We start from the raw sequence: 19,134 nt of genomic DNA, 5'->3' as shown, positions 1-19,134 counted from the left end.
CTTTTTTTCTTATTATTTAAATCTCTTTAAAAGATAATTGACTGGTTCTAAAGCAAAAGTAATGGCAATGTTTTGTAGGCTGCATAACACCCATAGGGTAGAGCACAGAGGCCAGAAAGGGAAAAAAGAAAGTACATTGTTGTAAGTTTCTCATACTATACATGATGTAGTGTGACATCGCTTGAAGACAGACTGATAAGTTGAATATGTATACTATAAACCCTAAAGCAAACCACTAGCGTGATGAGGAGATGGATCTAATACATCAAGAAATAAGATAAAATGGAATCACAAAAATACTCAGTCCAAAAGAAGGCAGAAAAAGAGACAAGGGGGAACAAAGAACAGCTGGAAAAAATAGAAAACAAACAGCATAATAAGAGACTTAAACCTAACTATATCAATAATCACATTAAATGTAAATGGTCTAATCACCTTGATCAAAAAGTAGAGATTGTCATACTGGATAAACAAGCATGATTCAACCATATGCTACCTAGAAGAAGTACACTTATTTATTTATTTATTTAAGTTATTTATTTACTTTATTTTTTTGGCTATGTTGGGTCTTCATTGCGGCCCTCGGACTTCTCTCTAGTTGTGGCATGTGGGTTTTCTCTCTCTAATTGTGGCATGTGAGCTCTAGGGCACATGGGCTCTGTAATTGTGGTGCATGGGCTCCAGAGCACGTAGGCTCTGTAGTTTGTGGGCACATGGGCTCTCTCGTTGAGGTGCATGAGCTCAGTAGTTGTGGCGTGCGGGCTTGCCCCGTGGCAAGTGGGATCTTAGTTCCCTGCCAGGTATTGAACCCGTGTTCCCTGCATTGGAAGGTGGATTCTTTATCACTGGACCACCAGGGACGTCCCAAGAAGTACACTTTATTTATTTATTTATTTATTTTTACCCCCGAGTTAGCATTCCCGAAAAATGACAGGAAACCTCTGACATGTTCTGATACTTATCAGTTAGAAATTATTCCATAACAAAACTGTTCGGTTTGTGTTTCCTTTGACATGTGGCCTGTCTTCCAATTACGCTGGAGTTTAGCATTTTATTCTGGCTCTTTCGGGCATGTGCGGCATCTCTCGCTTACTGATCGCTAATGTCTCTACCCTGTTTGAGTATTGCCAGTCAGCACGTACAAAAAGGAAACTGTCAGACCCCACCCGACCTGTGCTGTCAGCTCCACGTGTAGGTCCCACAGGACAGCAGTCTCCCTAGGGAAGGATGCGTGCTTGTTCATGTACTCTCCAGCAATGCCAGGCACTTTACAGCGAAAGTCCCTGGAGTAAGGCTGAGGGAGTCAAGAAGTACACTTTAAATATAAAGAAACTGATAGCTTAAAAGTAAAAGGGATTGGAAAATACATGCCATGCTAACACTAATCAAAATAAATCTGCAGTGGCCACAGTAACATTAAAAAAAGGAGATAGCAGAGCATAGACTATACCAGGCATAAAGAAGGACATTTCATGATGATAAAGTGGTCAATTCACCAAGAAAACTTAAGAATCCTAAGCTTTTATGTCCCTAATAACAGAGTTTCAAAATACATGAAGCAAAAACTAAAAGAACTGCAAGAAGGAATAGGCAAACCCACAAATATAGTCAGAGATTTTGATATCACTCTCTTAATAATTGATGAAACAAGTAGAAATTTTGTAAAGCTATAACAGACTTGAATGATGCTATAAATTAGCTTTACCTAATTGATATTTGTAAAACACTCGATCCAACAACAGCAGAATATACATTATTTTCAAGTGCACATTGAATATTTACCAAAACATATCTTATTCTGGGCCATAAAATAGTCTCAATGAATTTAAAAAGATTTAAGTTATGCAAAGTATGTTCTGACCACAATGGAACTAAATTAGAAACTAAAATCAGAAAGTTCCCTGAAAAACCCACCAAATATTTGGAAACTAAAAACATATTTCTTTTTAAAAAGTTGATGTGTGATTGACATAAAACATTGTATTAGTTTTAGGTGTACAGCATAATGATTTGATAGTTGTATATATTACAAAATGATCACCACAGTAAGTCTAGTTAACTTCTGTCATCATCATAGTTACAGAAATTTTTTCCTGTGATGAGAACTCTTAAGATCTACTTTCTTAGCAACTTTCAACATGCAACACAGTATTTAAGATTTTTTTCGATATGGACCATTTTTAAAGTCTTTATTGAATTTGTTATAATATTGCTTCTGCTTTGTGTTTGGTTTTTTGGCCGTGAGGCATGTGGGATCTTAGCTCCCCGACCAGGGATTGAACTTGCACCCCCTGCGCTGGAAGGCAAAGTCCTAACCGCTGGACTGCCGGGGAAGTCCCGCAATACAGTATTATTAACTGTATTCACCATGCTGTACATTACATCCCCATGAATTATTTATCTTATAACTGGAAGTTTGTACCTTTTGACCCCCTTCATTTGTTTCACTCCCCCACCCCCATCCCCAGGCTCTGGTAACCACCAATCTGTCCTCTGTGTCTATGAGTTTGCACATTTCTAAATAACCCATGGGTCAATGAAAAAAATCAAAGTGAAATTAGAAAGTATTTTGCACTGAATGTAGATGTAAGCACATCATATTAAAATTTGTGGGAGGCCCCTAAAGCAGTACATAGAGGAAAATGAATAGCAATAAAAACCTATGCAAAAGCAGAAAAATCTAAAATCAATGACTGAAGCTCGTACCTTAAGAAACTAGAAAAAGACTGACAAAGTAAACTCAAAGGAGGCTGAAGAAAGGAAATTGTAAAGATGCGGGAGGAAATCAATGTGACCCCTAGGACTTGAGCTGAGTCTACCAGGGAGAAACTCTTTTGACTCCCAGGACAGATGTGTTGTTGCTGCAGCCACCTTGTCTCCATCAGCAGAGGGTGTGTCCTAGGATGCAGCCAGACCAGAGGAACTGGAAGTGCGGGATGGAAGAGAGAGAAACCGGGTCCTGGGGAGATAATGTGGACCCCCTGGATGAAGCCAAGTTTGAAACTAGAACTCCCTGTGCATTTTTCAGTTACTGCGTCCAATAAATTCCTTTTTTTCTTAAGTAAGTTCAGATCAGGTTTTCTATCCCTTGCATGAAAAAATTCCAAATGGTTCTCCAAATGGCTTTATCTTTGCAGGGAGGAGCTGTGAGCATAGCAAAGACAGCCTAACATTTTCCGAGCAGCTGCTTCATGCAGAGGATGGGGCTTTGTGTTCCTTTTATATATTTTCTTGCTTCTAGCTGTGGCCTTTTCTTTTCCACTTAAAGAAGACCCTTTAACATTTCTTGCATAGGTTTATTAATGATGAATTCCTTTACCTTTTGCTTGTCTGGGAAACTTTCTCCTTCAATTGTGAATAATAACCTCACCAGGTAGAGTATTCCAGGTTGTAAGTTTTTTCCTTTCAGCACTTCATCCTGTCACTCCCTTCTGGTCTGTAAAATTTCTGCTGAAAAATCAGCTGATAATACAGAGGAAATGGGGGTTGCTTTGTACGTGATTAGTTGTTATTCTCTTGTTGCCTGGTGCTCCGTGTTTCTTCCCACATTATCATACCCCTCCCCAGTTTGAATTTATTATCCCCATTTTACAGATGAGGACACTGAGGCCTGAAGTCCCAACCTGGGAGCTGGTTCCCTCAGTTCCCTCCCTCACCCCTACCTCACCGGCTCAGAGTTTAGCCTCTCAGGTCAGAGGTCAGTGCCTGTCAGTGTCAGCCTAGGGGAACCCCTCTAGCATCACTGCTGAGCCCTGTCAGGCCCTCCCTCACCTATGGCCCTCCTTGGACCTGCCCAAGAGACCCCAGGCCTCCGTGCCAGACCTATTAGCTCAGGAGTCAGAGGAAAGGTGCATGATGTGGGGGCTGAAATCTCAGCCATGGAAAAGGCCAGGTTTAGAGAAACGTAAGCTTGCCAAAAACAGTAACTAGAAAACCTCCTCTTGAGTTGATGAGCTGTTAGAAATCACCCGGTGTGTTCCCAGGGCAGGGGTGACTTAGCCAATCATACAAGGTTTCAAGGCTCACCCAGTGCCACACAGCACCTAACCGGGACTGGCACTCAGGACTCCAGGCCCCCAGAGGAGTTCCACAGAATGAGAGATGCCACCCCTGGCGTGGTCGGGCACGGGCACTGGGGCCAGAGGAGATCTGGGTTCAAATCTGGAAGCTCCTTTTACAAAATGTGTCATAGTGGGTATGTCTCAACTGCTCTGAACTTCAGCTTTCTTTTCTGTAAAATTCTACTTCAGAGGGTGTTTTGAGGTTTAAATGAAAAAAAAAATGCATGTGGAGCTGGGAACGTAGTAGGCAACCAAGGAACGATGATGTTGTTTATCCTGATGGTGTTCATGGGCAGAGGACTTGCCTGTCCTGTCACTGCTGCATCCCTGGGAGCTGCACTGGCCGGGCACACAGTAGGTGCTCAATGCATGGGCCTGGAGCTCCTTAGCTTTCACCACACAGCTGAGCTAACTGATGTTTCCTCCTTTACAAAAGTGACCTGTGCCCTGCAGGTCAAAGACCCACAGAGCAGCTGTCTGCGTTTCTGTGGAACCAATGCCCTGTCCATGCTGCCAGCTGCCTGGAGTCACCTCTCCACAGTTGGATGGAGCCTCGCAGGACTTACCTGATGCCCCTTCATGCCGAAAGCAACAGCAACAGAACCATGAGACTCTCAAAGAAGAATCCATTTTGCACTGGTCCCAATCTTTCTCCCTCTTCTCCCCTTTATTTCAGTGCCTGCAGCATCTTATTATTGACTCCAGCAGTTTAATGTGTTAGCTGGGCTCTGGCAGAGCCAGTGGCAAAATGTCAGGGAGCCAAGGTCTCAGTGCCTTTTGCTTAAGTTTTTATCTGTACAATTTCATGTGGTTGGAGCCCTGGCCACAGGCAGCTGGAGAAATTTCATACCTATGTTAAATCACAGAGCATGTGTGAGCAGTATGAGAGCACTTGTCACCCACATCCCAGCTCTTTCAGGGAGGGAAGATCTTAGCCTGTCCCACCATGCTTTAAGGACCTGGCTCATTTCGTGTGTACTTTCCCACAATCACTTTTGTAGAATTGAAAGCAATTTTCTTGAGATGAGAGTGGAGAGGGGCAGGCACATTTGCTAGAAGCTGGAGCCAGCAATGGCGGGCACGCTGGCCCCAGGATCCCCACTTCAGGGTGATGCAAGGATATAGAGCCCAGCAGAAGGGACACATCACAGGCAGCTGCCGGGTTGGGGTTAATCCCTCACCTCATCTTAATATTAATTAGTATGTCTTTCTTTTTTAATTTAGAGGATAATACACGCATACTGTAAATATTCACACAGTGTGAAAGTAAAAGAGAGGGACTTGGCTTCTGGTCGAGATGGAATAACAGGGATTGGATTTTTTTTCCTGCCTCCTAGAAGAACCAAAGAATGGGCAAAATATATAAAACAGCCGTTTGCAAGATGCTAGATGTCAGGAAAGGAAGAATAGTAATCGCTGAGAGGCAGGAAACAACCAAGGTGAGCCCTACGATAGCACTAGCTTACTCCCTTGAGAGAGTTTTCAGCTGGATGTAGTGCAGGGCAGGGGAACCCAGACAGAGCACAGTGGACTCCCTGATGTGAGGAGATGGAACTGAGGGTTTGGGGAGACTAATGTGACGAGGGTTCACAAGACAGAGTACTGGAAAGGAAAGAGATATTGATACACAGAGATCTTTAGAGATCTGCAAAGGGGTCTCTTGAGTTTTCAACTAAGTTCTAATCAGGACAAAAATGTGAGGAACCTGCCTGTGGCTTGGGGGAAAAGATCACCCAGATAACAGTGCCACATACTTACACAGGGCTAGGAGTAGCATCTGCTCCCACCAGCCAAACTGGGAAACCTTACGACTGACATGACACTAAGTAGAATGGGGAATAGCTATCCCTGGATTGAACACTCCTCTGGGACTGTCTAACAAAGGTTAAGCAACACCTGAAAGGATCAAACTGTTTCAAAGTAACTTTGCATCCCAGGACAAAGCACAAAATTATGTATAAGAATACAAAAATGTCCAACACCCAAGAAGACACAACTCACAATATCTGGCACCGAATCAAAAATTACATGGCTTGTAAGCAAGCAGGAAAATAGGTCCCATAAGGAGGAGAAAAAGTCCAGTGAAACTGATCCGCAATTGACACAGACCAGTAAACATATAGAAGATTTGAACAATGCTATTGACTAACAACGAATTGACATTTATAGACTATTCTACCCAACAAGAGCAGAAAACACATTCTTCTCAAGTATGGTGCAATATTCACCAAGATAGACTGTGTCTAGGGCCAAAAAACAAACCTTAACTAATTCAAAAGAATATAAATTATACAAAGTATGTTCTCTGGCTAAAATGGAATTAAAGTAGAAATCAATAACAGAAAGATTTTTAGAAAATCTCCAAATATTTGGAAATTAAGCAACATACTTCTAAATAACCCGTGGATCAAAGGAGCAGAAGTCTTATGGAAAATTAAAATTTATTTTGAACTAAATGAGAATGAAAATACATCATATCAAAATTGGTGGGATGCAGCTAAAGCAATGCTTAGGAGGGAAATTTATAGCACTGAATACATATATTAGAAAAGAAGAATGTTTTAAAAATAACCTTAAGAAATTAGAGAAAGAAGAATAAATTAAATCTAAAGCAAGCAGAAGGAAGAAAATAATAAAAATTGAAGGATAGATCAATGAAATAGAAAACAGGTAATTGAGAGGATTAATGAAACCAAAAGCTAGTTCTTGGAAAAGATAAATAAAATTGGTAAATTTCTAGTTAGGCCAGAGAGGGAGAGAGAGAATGCAAATCATCAATATCAGCAGTATTGAGCCTATAGACATTATTATAATATATATTATTATATTATAGACATTATAAGTATAATAAGGAAATACTGTGAACAACTATGCACATAAATTTGTTAGATGGAATGAGCCAATTCCTTTAAAGACACAGACTACCAAAACTCTGTCAAGAAGAAATAGATAACTTGAACAACCCTATGTCTACTGTAATATATATAGTAATAATAATAATAATCATATATGTAGTAGATGTAGGGTTATATGTATATAAATGTAATTCACCACATTAACAAATTAAAAAATATCATTTCGATAGCAATGAACCATCAGAAACTTAAATTCATATCCCCTATTTACAATGGCATAAAAATATGAAATACTTAGGGATGAATCTAACAAAAGATTTATAGAAATCTGACAATGTAATAGCACTCAGCAGTAAAAAGCAATGAACTCTTGACACATTTGTCAACATGGCTAAATCACCACATGATTATGCTGAGTGGGAGGAGGAGATAAAAAAGCACATATATTGTGTGAATTCATTTACATTAAATTCTAGGAAATGAAAACTAATCTATAGGGTCAGAAAGCAAACCAGCGCTTGCTTGGGGCTGGGGACCACGAAGGGTGGATTACAAAGGGGCATGAAGAAATTATTGGAGGTGATGGATATGTTCATTATCTTGATTACGGTGATGGTTTCATGCCAGTTTTACACTTTAAATACGTTCGGTTTATTGCATTTCAATTATACCTCAATAAAGTTCTTTTTAAAGGAATAAAAGCACCATATTCCCTCTGCCCCAAATCCACTTTCTAGATGAAACACTGCAAATGACAACAACAACAACAAAATCATAAATTTGCTGTCTTGTCTTTGCTGTGACAAACGTTTTGGATACATTATCTCAATCAATCCTGCATGAACAAGCTGAGGTTCAGAGATGTGGAGTGACCCACCCAAGCCACTCTGTTAGTAACTCTGCAGAGATTTCAACCCAGGTCTGTACAATTCCAAAGCTCCACTCTTTATAATATGGCATACATTTTTATGTATATTCTAAGTCTTCTTTCTTTAACAAAGATGGGATCATCACAATACACACTGTTTTCAAGTTGCTTTTCCATTTGCGAACATCTCCCCACGTGGACCTGCTCCATTCTTTCCCAGCTGCCTGGTGTTCTGTTGCCATAGGCACCAGCATTTATTCAGTTAGTTCCCTATAAATGAGTATTTAGGTTGTTTTATATCTGCTATTATAACAATGTTGCAATAAGCTTATCCTGCCATTTCCCCCGTTCACTTAAAATTATTTTTAATTACACAAGTGCTGTGCACAGACATTCTCATTGTTTCGTATTCAAGCCCTCAGATAAAGGAAAAGTGCCTCTGTCCTATCCTCCTCCATAATCACCTCCAGTTTTTTCAGTCTCTTCCCCATAGATACTGTTATCAGCATGGTATGTAATTCTTACAGACCCTTTGAATATGCATCTCTGTACATAGAAATGTACGCTGAGCTATGCATGTTTGCTCTGTGTGTTTTTAAAAGCATTAAAGGTACCATACTATATGTATAGCTTTGTTATCTGGCTTTTCGGCATTTACAATAAATGACCTTTTTCCATGTCGGTACATACTGAGCTGCCTCCTTTTGCACAAGGCGTGGGTCATGTTCAATTGCTTGGATGTCCTGCCTCCCTCTCTTCCTTCCTAAATCATTCCCCTATGGAGATTTAGGTTGTGTCTATTTTTCTTTCTATAAAAATGACTGCAACGAACCTCCTTGTTCATGCCTTACTGTGTGCATGTGGAAGTTTGTCTCTGGTATTGATACTTAGATGTAGAATTGCTGGGTTGAAGGGTTTGCCTGGCTAGCTCTTGTCTGAGTTCCCAGGAGGTTGAGGAAGATGTGCGTTGCAGGTCCTGGGTGGGGCTGTTTGTGAAAAAGCAGCCAGCACTAGGCAAGAGAGGAGGGATCTTTTCTTTGCCCACTGGTTTGCTGTATGCAGCCAAGTTCTTGGCCAGCTCCTGATGACACAGAACTCTTGGCCATGTAGCCATTTGGGCAGAGTGATCAGAACAGCCCTGTGGGGCACCTGCAGGGCCAGCCCTATGCACTCTGCCTCCCTCTCCTTCCTGGTACTGACTGGGCTTTGTATTGACTGACCCAGCCTGAGCAGTTATTTGAAGGATTTCAGTCTATTCTACTAGTGAGTCCTAGGGAAGGTCAGGAGGAGTTCAACAAATTGTTCCACCCACAGCTGCCTCTGAAACCTCTGCCACGCCAGGGTGGCTATGCAGCGCCCTGCCCTCCAGGAGTCTTGGCCAGTGGGGGAGATGCATTTGTCCCAGCTGGTGGGGCTGTGATAGCTGCAGGGACACAGAAGAGGGGCTTCTGAGAGAGTCTGAAGTTAGTCAGGGAGGTTCCTGGCAGAGGGGAAGGCAGGGCTGCGTCTTAAAGGCTGAGGAGGAATTAACCAGATGGAACAGACTCTGAGTGCAAGTGTGTGAGGGGTGAGCAGAACGTTTAACTTTTTACAGCCCCCCCCGACCCCTTTCTAGCAATAGCACCTCTTTCACTCTGTGAGAACTTCCATCAACCCGTGTGATTCTGAGAATCCTTAATTCCTTAACTGTACTTTATCTGGCCCAGGGTTGGACGTGTGACCCAGGCTTGGCCAATCAGAGTATTGTGCTCTGGACCCCATTGATGGCTCAGAGATGGGCCAATCAGAGCCTTCCCTGAGACTTTCTGCTGGAGCTAGTGGGAGAAACTCTTGTTTTGGGGATCCTGGAACTGAAAACAGCTTCTTGGGGCCACATTTCTTGTCCTCATGGGTCTGATGAGAGCAGGTGAGACCACTTCGCTGAATGAAGCAGAGACAAGAGAGATGAAAGATGGTGGAGAAAGAATCCTTGGAGGTACCAAGACTGCAATTCCTGCAGCTCTTCTTCTGTTTTGAGATCTCCCCCTGTCTGTTCCCCAGCCCTGGGGGCCTGTCAGGGAAGATTCCCAACCTCACAGAGGATGGGAAGGAGTAACCCTGCCACCACTCCACAGGTGCCAGAAGTAGACTTGAGACTTAGACCAGAACAAGACCGTCTTTTACTCCACAGAGCAAACAGTAGGACCGTTAGCAAAGTTGCACTGATTCCCCTGCCCCAAGTCCCACAGAGCAGAGTGGTGGACCCACGTGGATGTTACAATGTAGTGGGTTGTGGTGAAGCGGAGAAACCCAGGGCTAAGGCTCCAGCACTTTTCGAGCGTGAAGCAAACACTGTAACAGGCACTAAACAAGCCAGTCCCCTTCCTGCAAAGAGTGAGCAGCTAGAGTGGTGACTGCTGACAGGTACCACGGTCCCTCCTTGTCATGCAGATGGAGACCCATGTTTGGAGCCATTAGGTTATGGTGGCAGGGCTGCCGTGCCCAATCCAGTGAAGGATGCCAGCAGTGATGCTGGCTGCCTGGGCTGTCAGGTCTGATTGGCCTCATTGTTCCATCCACTGTCATGTGAGTATGGCATCCACACGGGTTTATAAATGTCTCATTGGGCTGTGGCAATGACTTTGCAGAGTTCACGGCTCCACAGAAGGGTGTCTTTAATATATCAGCCAAGCATCACCTGTGTGCTTGACCAGATACCTAGGCCATTAGCCACAGCCCAAGAGTTGGTGAAAATATAATGTATGTCTATATAAAATACAATGTCTTGTCCTTAGGAGTGTTGTCTAAGAAAAGGGCTTCCAGGGTTGCTAGGGCTGGACAGCTGCTCAGTGGACACCAGCATCATCAGTGGGCCGAGCTGTCAGTACAAGCCCAAACACACCAGGGGACTTCCTGGGGCCAAAACTGGTAGCTTCAAGTAGCCAAAAGCTGCTCGTGTGGGCAACTGAGAAGTACAATGGCCCCTAAAGGTGTGGTTATACCCTATTCAGCTTACGGGACACACCTGTGGGGCCAGACTGGCTCCCTCTTGAATATTCCATTTCCATTTAATTAGTCAGTCTTGCTGTGTCTTTTCGACGCTGGGGTCAGCCCCTGAGTGGACCGAACCCACGATGGGAATATCGAGGTGCAGTCTTCCCTGGAGGTCCTGCATCGGGAGTTTAGTCTCCACAGCTCCCCCTAGCGGGCCAGAAGCTGTTTCTCAGATGGAGGGCAGCCAGGTAGCTGGCCAGGGAGGCAGGGCATGTGCATCCCCAAGGAGCACCTGTAGGCGGGGACTACCTCCCCGTCGCCAGGGGCTCCAATCAGCAGCCAGACCTGAGTTAACAAGCGTCCTTGGGTTTGCAAGTCCCCAGGCTAGGGCTGCTGAGACACCCTGTCATGCTGCCTCTAGTACCACCTGCTCTCTTTGGGTCCCCAGATACTTCTGACAGGTTTTCTGGTCAATTTACACATAAGGCTCAACAAGAGACCTAACGAGGCCCACGATTGTCTCCAGCACCTCAACAGTCCAATTAGGTGCTGCGCTTCCTCTCTGGTAGATCAGGGGGTGGGGGTGGTGGCCTTGGTGGCCTACTGAGAGGAACTTCTCCTTTCCTGACTCAGGGATTGATCTTCAAGCTACAGCCTGCGTTGCTTCCAGAGTCTGACTTGGGCAGCTGGTCCCTCTAATCAAGTCTAAGCCATCTTTGTACAGATAAGAAACCCAAGACCCAGAGAGATCAGTAACTTGACTAACGTTACACAGCAAATGAGGGGCAGGGCCAAGGTCCATGAGATTCCGGAGTCCAGGCCTTTCCCCTGTCCTGTGTGGCTGTCAGTCTTTCCCCACTAGAGGATCCTACCCTGGTCCCCATGACTTGCAGGTGTGGGTGGCTGCTGGGCCCTGGCTCTGTGTTCATACTTCCTACAGCGGCTGTTTGTCCATCAACACGGTCTGGGAAGGCCTGGGAGGCAGGTCCTGAGCCACATGGGCCAGATGCCTCCTCTGGAATTCAGCTCTGCACCTGGGCCCTTGAGATGCAGGAATGGATGTCTACACATCTCTCCCTGAGCCCTTTTGCTTCTCGCTGCTGCCAGCCCTGTGGTAGGCCAGACCCTATCAGCGCTCACCTAGACCATTGCCTCCTCACTGCCTTTCTCCCACTCCAGCATCTCCAGGCTCTCCTGGATCCCCCTCTATGGATCTGACACCTTATCTATCCTCAATCATGTGGTTTAGGTGGGATTGGCCTGCTCAGCTTCAGGGTGGGCCCTGATTGGCTTGAGGCAGTTAGCCATTGGCTACAGTTACTGGCTTGCCTGGGAACCTAATCAAATCAGAACCAATGAGATGTAGAGAAGTTTGTTCCAGTTTCAAGGAAACAAATAGGTTTTTCCGTTTAGCTACCCAAAGGGACTCTCTCTTCCCCCTGAATGGTGTGATGTGGGGAGGTAAGACTTGGAGAATGTCAGTCACTGGAGATGAGAGTGTGAGGGGCAGGGATGGGGTAGGAAGGTAAGGGGGAAGGGGGCTACCATGGGTAGCCTGAGGATGAAATTGGTATCACAAAAGGCAGAGCAGGGAGACGGATGGAGCCTGGGTCTCTGTTGACATCATTTGAGCTGCTGGGTCAAGCCATACGTGAAGTCAATGTTGTAAGTCTGGGCCTCAGTAGGAAACAAAATTGAGCAATTTGAGGGAAGTTTAATAAGTGGACAATTTACAAGAGTGAAGGCAGTGTGGAGGGACACCACAAGAGATAGTTCAGCATGCCAGGGTGAGTAAGAGGGGCCCATTATTACCCTTGGGCCTGAAAAGGGTGAGAGGGGAGTGAGCAGTTATCAGAACCTGGAGGCAGAGGGCTGTTTGGGGAGGGCTGCCCCTAGACGCTGTGTGTGTTCACTGCCCCTGGTGGCCCTATGTGGGGAGAGAAGCAATGAATATCTTGGTCTCCCTGCCTCCAGCCTTCCTTTGGTGCTCCCCACTGGTTGACAAGTCAGAGGAACAGCAGTCCACACAGGTCATCCTTCTGGGGTACAGATCAGGGTGGGGTGGATCTGGTTGGACAAATGGGAGATATTCAGTCTTACCTCTGACTGTCTTGGGCCTTCTCAGTTATGTGAGCTTGTAGAGTCCCTTAACTGTTCAAGGCAGGGTGAGTGGGACTTTTACTTGCCACCCAGAGGACTGACTGGTACGTACACCAAACAGGGTCTCACATCCGTGCCTTTGCTTGTGCTTTTCCCTCAGCTTGGAATGCCATCCGTTGCCTCTGGAAATCTCTTCCTGACCTCTCCCAACCCCTCCCCTTTAAGTCCTGATCCAGAGGCTGAAGAGATGCAGGCAGCAGAGCACAATTAAAAGATGCCAAACAGACTGGAGTCCACCACTAACTGTGAGTCCTTGGGCAAGTACCCACCCTATCTGAGCCTCAGTTTCCTTATTCATCACCTGTCAGATTCCATCCTATCCCCATGACCTTGATCCTGCACTTAGCCAAGTGTGCTGGGAACATTCCTGACCTACCTCGGCCTTCTAGTCTGCTGTTCTTGGGCAGGTCTCTCCTCCTCTCTAGGCCTCAGTTTCCCTATCTGTAAACCAAGGGTTTTATATTCAGTGGTTCTCAAGGCATCCGATCCCTACCCTATCCCTTCTGGATTTTCTTTGATTCCCTGACCCTCAGTTGCTCAGCTCAACAGACAAACAACCTGGTGGCTTCGTCTCAGCCGGCGGTGGGCAGGCTGCTGTGGAGCAGCCTGGCGGTGTTGAGAAGCCTGGCGTGTTCACCGTTTGTGTTTACTTTGGCAACTGTGTACTGCCTTCTCGATTTCCTGAGCAAACAGCCCCATTATTTGGAGTAATTTACTGGCATCGGCTTTGGTTGTGAGAACTGGAAGCTTTGAGATGCGCCCCCATTTCAGCCACCACACCCTGGATGCGCTTACACAGCCAAGTCCGCCGAAAGGGGCTGAGGGCGCCAAGGGCAGAGCACCTGCCTTCCCTGGTGTCCCGGGACTCAGGACCTTTTCATCTTGTCCCTGGGGCTCCACAGTCCCTCCAGCCTTTGTGGGGTCTCCTAAGTCTGCAGCCTGAGGCTCTGCTGCCCAGTGGTTAGAGCAGAGGCTCTGGAGTTCAGGTCCCAGCTCGGCTGCTTTATCACTGGGTGACCTTGGGAAGTTCCTCTGCTCTGAGCCACAGTTTCCTTATCTGTTTCCTCCTGAGGATTGAGAGAGTTCTCCTCCCTCCTCAAGCCATCTGCCCCCCATCCCTTTCCAAATGGTGATAGTAGGGGTGCCCTTGGTCTTACATGGCCTGTCCCCTCCCCTGGCCACTATGATTTAGTCTGCATTTGGTATCTGATCCAAGCGAGGCCGGTCCTGGTCCCCAGGCTCACAGATCTTCAAGGTTTAGGCAAGACTGATTTGGATCCCTATTCCACCTGCTGTTGGTGGGAGACGCCTGGGGTGGGGGCTGGGAGGAAGGATCTCTCCCCCCACCACGGGCAGCTTCCAGTGGGGCATAGGCATCTCCTTTCTCAACCTGCCCTAACCTCCCGCCATCTCCCAGCTTTTCTTTTTGCTTTTATCTCACCCCCTTCCTTCCTCCTGGGATGCCTCTGGGAATGGATCTCCACTCATCTCTATTATGGAGACCCATTCAGCACCCTCAGCCTGGCAGCCAAAGCCCCTCCAGACACCACTGCCACCCACACCTCCCCAGGTGCTCAGCAGGGCTATCTCTGTGTGTGTTCAAAAACCCACCCATGGCAGGAGACCGTGGGGCCAGGAATAGAAAGCAAATGTAGACATAACACCAGGGAGGGGAGTGTCCGGCTCCCTGACACTGGGGGCAGGACTGGCCAGACGACACGTGGGCCATGTAGAAAGAACACGTACCTCTTTCCTCTTGGGGATGCAGCGGTGAGCTGGACTTGCCTTGTGGGACTGAGTAAGCCCCTTGGGAGCCTTAGGTTTACCCTTGAGCCTCTCTCCTCACACAGAACACACAGTCTTCTCCCACTGACTCACCTAGACCTTCCCCAGTGGGGTAGGTCGTAAAATAGGGCCACAGTTCCTCCATCTCCCTGTGCGTGCACTTTTATTTTTCTGTTTTCAATAGCTTTTTCTTTCTTTTTTTTTTGAATTTTATTTTTTAATACAGCAGGTTCTTATTAGTCATCCATGTTATACATATTAGTGTATACATGTCAATCCCAACCTCCCAATTCATCACACCACCCCCCCTCCCCACAACTTTCCCCCCTTGGTGTCCATATGTTTGTTCTCTACATCTGTGCCTCTATTTCTGCGCTGCAAAACGGTTCATCTGTGCCATTTTTCTAGGTTCCACAGATACTGTGCGAGCACTTTTGCAGCATGACTTTGCCATTTGTTCTATCAAGAGATGGAGTCTCCTTTCCTACCCTTGAATCTACACAGGCCTGTGGCTGGCTTTTACCCTAGAACTCAGCAGAAGAGATACTATATTCTTTCTGAGAGTAGGCCTCAGGGCGTAGCTGCCTCTGTTTTTACCCTCTTGGAACGTTGCTCTGAGACCGCCAGGTAAGGAAGCCGGCCTGGTCTGCTGGAGGATGAGTGGGCATGTGGAGAGCTGAGGCCCTCTGGCCAACATCCAACTACTAGGGGAGTGAAGGAGGCCAGATTGGACTTTCCAGGCCAGATGGAATGCAGCACAGGGGTAAGTCCAGGTGAAACTAGCAGAGATATCACCTAGCCAGCCACTGGTTTATAAGAAACAATATCTTGCTGCTGTTTCGTTTCTGAGGTTTGGGGTGCTTTGTTACACAGCAAAGGCTACCCAAAACACTCAGCATTGGTGGTCTTTCTCAGGATAAAAACACTAACTTCCTGAGAACTTTAAGGTAGAGCCTCAGAGTCAAACCACTTTGAATATTGTTTTGTCCCTAGGTTGGTAGTCTGGTTATCCATTGTTATATAATAATTTCCACCCCGCTCCCACCCGAATTTAATCATGTGAAATAACAATCAGAGTCTGTGAGTCAAGAATTCGGACAAGGTGCAGTGGGGGCGGTCTGATCCCCATTCCACAATGTCTGGGCCTCAGCAGGAAAGATTCAGATGGCTGGGAGTGACCTGAACAGCTGGGTGTTGAGAGCATCCAGAGAATCATTCACTCACGTGTCTGATGGTTGAGTCCGGATGGCTTTGAAGGCTGGGCTCACCTGAGAATGTTGACCAAAGCCTTCCCCTGTGGCTTGGGCTTCCTCACATCATGGCAGCCTCATGGGTGGTTGGGCTTCTCACATGGGAGCTTTTGGGATCTAGCCCTGGAAGTCATATGGCTTCCACCATTCATTGTTGATCTAAGGGTTGTGAGAGGAGACATCAAAGGATTTGCAATCTTGCTTTAAAATTGTCCCCATGGGTGGTGGAGAGTATTGCTGTTGCGGAAATCTGGTCAAAGGTTATCCCCAAATTCCATCTATCTGGATCTGACCCACCCAAATCAATCAGTCAACTCACTCAGCAAACACGCGTGGCCTGTTCCCTTCTGTTCTAGAACCCAGGAGACTCGAACCCTAGCAGTACTCACAGGAATAGTGCCCCCGTTTCTGTGAAGAGAGGACGGTCAGTTCTCTGCCTGCGTGTGAAAGTTTTCTCTTCTCTGAAAACAGCCAGAGCAGCTTATGGGGATGAATCTGTTGGTTTAATTCAGAGCCAGTGTACCCTAAGGAAAAGCCTGGGTTTGGGACTCCATGTTCAAGGCAGTGAGAAAGCCTCGTCTCAGGGACTGAGGTGGGCCTGAGGGACAAGGCTATATTCCCCATCCTTAGCCTGACTCTCAGGGGAAGCCGGTGAGACCCCTGCCCTCTCTGAGCAGATCTTCTCCCCTTTGACAGAGAGACTTGTGGAGGGAATGGGCCTCTGAGTGGGAGGAGGGGGCGAGCTAAGCACAGAGCCCCACCCAGCTGAGGTTTCCCCACTGCCGTCTGCTCTCTTTGTCCCTGACGGGGCCTGGCCTGGTCGGTCCCCACTGTGCCCCCCGACCCTGGACAGAACCTGGGTCTGACTCCAGGGTGGCGCCTCCTCTGGCCATGTCCTTCCGGAGCCCCAGCCTAGCCCAGAATAGATAGGCCTGTAGTTTGAGTGCGTTTACATTTAGGGTTGATTTAGCAAACAGGTTTCCAATTGATTTCCAGGGGGAGAGGGGGATGGATTTATAGCTCCTAAAACAGGCTTGCAGCCTCGCCACAGATCTGCACCGGAGAGTGGGCAGGAAGTTATTGACGTGACCTCCGACCCCGGGGAGGGAAAGATAATGAGTTTATGACAAATCCATCTTCACAGGGTTTATCGCTGGCCCCTTAGAGCAACTCTGCAGAGAGGAACAGGAAACATAAACCCCAAGAAATGAGCTTCACCTGCTGCCTCCCCTTCGGGGCTCTCGGAGAACTGTCTCTGCCTTAAGCCCTCTGGCTTTGCAAAGGATTGAAGTCTGCAGAGTTTCCGGCAGACAAAGTTCGGAACTCGGGCGATCTCTGGAGCCCCAGGGGTGGCTGCCCAGCCTGCCCTCCCTACAGGCCCCAGCTGGTCCCCTGTCCCTGCAGCCCTCTCCCCTCAGCTGGGGCCTGTCGGTTGCCCTGCAGCCTGGGAACAAGGAAGGGAGGAGGAAACCGCCTTCACTGCGGGTTTGGGAACAGGGAACCCTGGGTCTGAATTCTGGGGAATTCTTCCCTTACTGGCTGTGGGACCTTGGGCCAGTTCCATGCGCATCCCGGACCTCTGTTCCCTCACCTGTGAAATGGGAGATGAGGAGACTTCCCTCCGAGGACAACTGTGGGACGAGATGAGGCGTAAAGGGCACAGCCCTTGACACATGGTAGGTGGGATGCGGGTCCAGACACTATGGATCTGAGTTAAAGAGCTGGCTCTGACAGCCATCGTCTCTGTGGTCCTGGACACATGCCTTAGCCTCTCTGAGCCTCAGTTTGCTCATCTGTAAAATGGGGAGGATGATAAAGATCTCAGACATGAGGGACAGATTTTGCAGGCCAGGCACCGTCCTACATGCTTTACATGTATAAACCTTATAAGAATCCTACAAAGAGATAGCATTGTTAGCCCCAGTTTACAGGTGAAGAAACTGAAGGTCAAATGTGGGAAAGAACTTGCATAGGGGAGCTAGGAGGTGGTGGAGGCAGGATTTGAACCCAGAGATTCTGGCCCCAGACTCACACTCTTAGCTCCAATTTGGGATTCTTTTTTTTTTAAATTAATTAATTTATTTATTTATATTTTTTTAAAAAAATTAATTAATTAATTTATTTATTGGCTATGTTGGGTCTTCGTTTCTGTGCGAGGGCTTTCTCTAGTTGTGGCGAGCGTGGGCCACTCTTCATCGCGGTGTGTGGGCCTCTCACTGTCGCGGCCTCTCTTGTTGCAGAGCACAGGCTCCAGACGTGCAGGCTCAGCAGTTGTGGCTCACGGGCCCATTTGCTCCGTGGCATGTGGGATCTTCCCAGACCAGGGCTTGAACCCGTGTCCCCTGGCATTGGCAGGCAGATTCTCAACCAGTGCACCACCAGGGAAGTCCCCTATTTATCTTTTTAAAATTTTGGCTGCGTTGGGTCTTCACTGCTGTGCGTGGGCTTTCTCTAGTTGCGGCAAGCAGGAGCTACACTTTGTTGTGGAGCATGGGCTCTAGGCACATGGGCTTCAGTAGTTGTGGCACGTAGGCTCAGTAGTTGTGGCTCACGGGCTATAGAGCAGAGACTCAGTAGTTGTGGTGCACGGGCTTAGTTGCTCCGTGGCATGTGAGATCTTCCCGGACCAGGGCTTGAACCCATGTCCCCTGCATTGGCAGGCAGATTTTTAACTACTGCACCACCAGGGAAGTCCCTCCAATTTGGGATTCTGAGGGTCCACTAAGTCAAAGGGCGTGGATGGGCTCTGCCAACTGAAAAGTGCTGTTGGACTGCCAGATGTGGTTACCATCTACAGGAGAGAGAACTTGAACCTACCATCTGCCTTTGTGTTCTGTAATCTGTTAATCTCACATTCTGCTGTGACCACCTGATGTTTAGGGGGAAGATGGGCTGAGGTTAGAGTTGGGGTGACTGGGGTCTGGAGTAATCAGGGGAGGCTTCCTGGAAGAGGTAGACTGCACACTGAGGGTGGAGAGGTGGGCAGGACAGAACAACCTGTGGTCCAGAGAAAGTATTGGGGAGACGCAGCTCAGAGAGGATGGGGCCAGGTCGAGGTCCAGCCCCAGGCCTCACTTTGGGATTCAGGTTGGGCTTCAGGAATCACTCATGTGCCTAGAAAATGCTCAGACCTGGCCATAGGCTCTGATGCTCCCTCAGTGGTTCATTATCACATCAGCTGG

The 19,134-nt window shown here is 47.1% G+C and overlaps 1 non-coding gene across 1 annotated transcript; it reads right to left on the bottom strand.

Annotated features, from left to right (window-relative positions):
* Positions 1-1,175: 1,175 nt before the first annotated feature.
* Positions 1,176-1,303, bottom strand: LOC114900165. Its single transcript, XR_003794781.1, has one exon. It is a non-coding gene; the product is annotated as a small nucleolar RNA SNORA49 (small nucleolar RNA).
* Positions 1,304-19,134: the final 17,831 nt, after the last annotated feature.

This window comes from Monodon monoceros, unplaced genomic scaffold (genome assembly GCF_005190385.1).
Source record: "Monodon monoceros isolate NGI ecotype Baffin Bay Population unplaced genomic scaffold, NGI_Narwhal_1 Super_Scaffold_18, whole genome shotgun sequence".
NCBI classification, from domain to species: Eukaryota; Metazoa; Chordata; class Mammalia; order Artiodactyla; family Monodontidae; genus Monodon; species Monodon monoceros.
This window is presented reverse-complemented; position numbering and strand designations above follow the sequence as displayed.